Below are 4,496 nucleotides of genomic sequence, written 5' to 3'. Positions count from 1 at the left end.
TTAAGCCTTAGATTGTATATACGTTAGTTTAGTTGGATAGCTGATATAACAAAAGGATATTCTTGGGTGCTGGTTTCGACTAGGTTTATTCTGCCTGAAAGTTTTTCATGAACGGTGGTCACTTTCTACATTTACTTCTTCGATTATTAAAACTCTTTATACAATTAATTCAAGCTAATGGTGTGCTTGATCTGGTTGTTATGTTAGCTTCTATCTTATTCGATATCTTTTCCCCGTGTAGCATGTGACAAGAAAAATGTTTTTTAATTTAAGAAGTCTGTTATCAGTCTATTATCTCCCTCTGACTACTAATACTAGCTTTTCCTGGAAAGCAGAGAAGATCTTAAATTCTAAATTACAACACTAAATGTGAGCGCATAGCTCCAATTATCGTGGCCAGGTTTACCCAATACTTGTGCTTGTGGGTATCACAGATTTCCTAGGGGAGTAGTCGAGTGCACAAGATGTCCAGGCACCACGGTTGTAATAAAAAGATACACTGTCATTTAACAGATGATAAAGAATTTTGCTATCCATTTTCTAAAGACAACAAAAAATGGTAAAGATTTCATTTATATGCTTTGATCAAAGGCTTTTTACAAGTTTACAACTCTTGCCTAGTAAGATGGAAAAAAACTAAAAACGAAAAATTCTAAGCTAGCTCTAATCTGAAGCTCAGAATGCTACTTCATTTCATAGATTCAATCGAGAAGTCACATAAACAAAATCATCCTCATTGCAAGGAATTGTTAGACCACCCGTTGGATGATGAAATCCAAACTCTTCTTCTGCTTTCTGCAACAAGTTCTGGAAAGAAGGATGATCGAGGTATGTTATTGGCACCATATACCTTTTCTTCTCTCTCTCACCGGCATAAACTGCAAAATGTCCCTTTGGAACATCTGCATGATTTCTTGTTAGAAGAGACTGTAGTTTGTAGATTTTCTTGGCACTGGAAATCAATGGTAACAAACGAAATCCCATGACTTCTCCTCAACTTTAAGAGAGTGTTATAAGAAATTGGAAACAAGCTTTAAGTGATATGTGTTGTAGAAAAAGAAGCTTATGCTTTTCTGCATATGAGTTCTCTGATGTATATATAGTGATTGATTGGAGGAGTTAGTTGATTTATTTGTAGTATATCCCAACAGTGTGGGACCGAATTCGCTCTAACAAAGCATGACAGTGGACTCAATTTCTTTACATTATTGTAGCAGAAAGCTCTGCTTGCTCCCCAACTTGCAGCTGTACGATAGAAGAACTTTTTTTTCTTCATTATTTGACAATACATTTATGGCATAGCACATCGTTTTCCGGCTCAAAACCGCGTACTTCTATGTAGACAGTTTTTCCTTTGTACTATTTTTTTCTATTTGATTATTTATTGTTTTTGCTACTCCTATCTTTTGGTCGTCAGACTGATGATACACAGTACTCACGAGGCATATTTGGGGCCTTTGTTGTTTGGTTGCTGCGTTTGGTTGCTGCTTCTCTAACTTCTATTGTGCCAGATTGATGGAAGTGGCAGTGGCTCTAGGTATTTTTGTTAAAAAAAAAGAATTTACTATGCAGGGTATAGCGGAAGGGGAAATAGGAGGGGATTACAAGGCTGAGAATCGAATCCTCACCAACCAATTGATCGTTACTAAGATTCTCTGTGGTGGCTCTAGGCTTATTTTACAGTTCCACTCTTCCCCAGTTTTCTATAATTCAATCAAGATTGGTTCATTTCCTGCTGTCAAAATGAATAAGTAGTTGCTCAGCCTGACATATCTGCCCTACCAGTTTGGATATGTCCTTTTCTACATGTCTTCTGAAGAGCACTTGTCCTATAGGTACAAACTACATGTGATTATAAGGTCATTTTAGATTATCCGGGTACTGTTTTGGTGCAGGTTGTTATATTCATCCAGTATCCAATCATTGATACAAGTTTGTCTTTCTGAAGATATTTAGTTAACTGTCCATATTTGACTTTACAGACATGTTATTCATGCATTTAATCTTGCATAAAGTGATAAGATTTGTTTCGTACTAAATGTAATACACGGATTTTCTTTGGCTTGTCTTAAAATACAGCATCAGATTTTGATGTTGTATGAGATTGGGCTTGTTTAGCTTATACTAATGTTTCCTAATTTCTCTATTTACTGACAGATCACTGTCAATCGAGATCTTTTATAGAAGTTAAATAATCATCTTTATTTCATCCCTAATTTGGAGATCCTGAATTCAGATTCCATCTCCAATCTTGGTGGTAGGTTTACATAAAACATTTACTTGTGGCCATAGACTTGGTCCAGGTGTGCGCGAGATGGCTCAAACACTATCGTCATAATTAAGAAAAGAATACTTTCAACCACCAGCAGCTGTTGTTATGAGCTATGGGTCTTGTGAGTTGTGGGGTTGGGGTTGTACCTCACATGGCTTTGATCACAAAGCTCAATAAAAAATGCAGTATTTTTTATTCCCTGTGAATGTATCAGCGGGAATTGGTCAAGTGGCTAAAGAACATTGCCCATCCCTATAAAGTTATTGCATGTCTTGTTCTGATAATATTAATAATGCATCGGAATAGCTGGCCGTACAATGGAGACTTTCATTACAGTACTATGTGATGAAAGGACCGGAATATCAATATCACCATGTCACATGGTCCATGTGGATACCATGTGACCTCCATACTTTACTATAAATAGGCTTCTATTACTGCTAAGACTTCTGCTGATGTACTGGCTTGGAGTTTTTGAACAATATTAATACTATATGCGCAAGAATTTACAAAGAAATAAATTTTATTGTGCAACCTCATATGTACTTGCCTAGGGTTCTGAGAATGGTAAGTTTGTCTCGAGAATTTACAATTGGTAAGATTTAATAGTGAACTTTTAATTTCATTCACAGATTATCTTAATTAATAAAACCGTTTAAGTGCTATGCAGGTATTGTAGGAGTAGGTAATCTTGTCTGGATAAGGAGATTTTAGTAGTGACGGGCTAGAAAAGGCAGAGTTTTACCAAGGCAGACAACAGTATGGCAAGTGTAAAATAGGCAACCATTCTGGTAGCATGAATAAATGCCTTGAGATGAAGTCACTATTTGGCGAGTGTAAAATACTCTTTTTTAATTTTTGTACTCCTATTTTATCTCTTCCCTTTGGTGTGTTTTTTCAATCTTTTCGACCTTGGTTTGCAGGATTTATGTTGCAGCTGATTACATGCGAGTGACTTGGCAATGTAAATCGTTACTTGCACAATTAGTACTATAATAGTAGGGAACTGAGGATAAAGAGATGCTGAAAAGCAATGTTTTGGATTACACAACTATGATATTACAATAAAATATATTCAACATCTAGGTAAAGTGGGGATTTCTGTCTAATAAACTTCTAACCTACATTATACTTGATGGTACAGATTGAAGCACTAGACTTCTGCACCTCCTTTGTTAATTAGTAATGGCATTTAAGTGAGAAGTAACACTTATAAATGCAGTCTCACTACATGGTATAGTTAGGCCGCCCATTGGATAATCGAATCTGTATTCTTCCTCTGCATGCCTCAACAAGTCTTGAAACAAAGGATGCTTTAAACAAGAGATAGGAACCACAAATCGATGCTTATTATTATGGCTCTCTCCAACATAAACTGCCATGTGACCCTTGGGAACATCTTCCAACTTTGATGAAGTGGTTGCAGTTGTTCTTTGGCGGAGAAGAATATTCCGTTTAGCATGCCGAAGGATTGTCTTCAGATGAATCCTCATGTCGATGAACTTCTATTCAACTTTTAGCTGGTACGAATGCTGCAAGAAATTGAAAACAAGCTTTAAGTGATATGTAGTGTGAAGAACTAGGCTTATGGTTTTTGCAAATGAGTTCTCTGACTTATATTTTTATATATAGGGATTGGTTGGAGGAGTTACTTGATTTATTTTTAGTAGTATCCCAACAGTGTGGGACCAAAATTCACCCTAACAAAGCATGACAATGGACTCAATTGCTTTACATTATTGTGGCAGAAAGCTCTGTTTGCTTCCAAACTTGTTGCTGTAAGATAGAAGAATTTTTTAGTTAACTCTATATTTATAGCATAGCACATAGTTTCCCCGCGCTCAAAACCGTGTACTTTGACGATGACTCAGTTTTTTCTTTAATTATTTCTTTTTTATTGGATAATTCTTGCTACTGAAGGACATGTTCCCATGAGACATATTTGGGACCTTTGTTGTTTGGTTGTAGTGCTTGAATGCAACTATTTTTCCCCCGGCTGCTTCTCTAGTTTCTATTGTGCCATAGTTCATTGTATTTGTGGAGTAGCAGCCCTTGTTTATCACTGATAGAAGTTTCATATAAGCACAATACTGAGTCACCTAATATGGTTTTTTGATAGTTATCATAAGGTGTTGAGAAGACTTTGAAGTACCAATAAATGATATAGTCGACAGGAATCCCAACCTTCCACAACTTTTTAAGAAAATCATATCTTGCCTCTTGC

The 4,496-nt window shown here is 36.3% G+C and overlaps 2 long non-coding RNA genes across 5 annotated transcripts; both read left to right on the top strand.

Moving 5' to 3' along the window:
• Positions 1-48: 48 nt before the first annotated feature.
• Positions 49-3,443, top strand: LOC109222477. 4 transcript variants are annotated; one of them, XR_002067412.1, is made up of 4 exons: positions 49-828; positions 1,418-1,835; positions 2,943-3,108; positions 3,196-3,443. It is a non-coding gene; the product is annotated as an uncharacterized LOC109222477 (long non-coding RNA). The 4 variants fall into 4 exon arrangements; XR_002067411.1 differs by having other exon boundaries at positions 2,943-3,443; XR_002067410.1 differs by lacking the exons at positions 2,943-3,108; positions 3,196-3,443 and having other exon boundaries at positions 1,573-2,138.
• A 265-nt stretch (positions 3,444-3,708) lies between these two features.
• LOC109222478 lies at positions 3,709-4,076 on the top strand. Its single transcript, XR_002067413.1, has 2 exons — positions 3,709-3,795; positions 3,905-4,076. It is a non-coding gene; the product is annotated as an uncharacterized LOC109222478 (long non-coding RNA).
• The last annotated feature ends 420 nt before the right edge of the window (positions 4,077-4,496 follow it).

Source organism: Nicotiana attenuata, unplaced genomic scaffold (assembly GCF_001879085.1).
Source record: "Nicotiana attenuata strain UT unplaced genomic scaffold, NIATTr2, whole genome shotgun sequence".
NCBI classification, from domain to species: Eukaryota; Viridiplantae; Streptophyta; class Magnoliopsida; order Solanales; family Solanaceae; genus Nicotiana; species Nicotiana attenuata.
The sequence above is the reverse complement of the archived record's forward strand: the minus strand, read 5'-3'. Positions and strand labels throughout refer to the sequence as shown.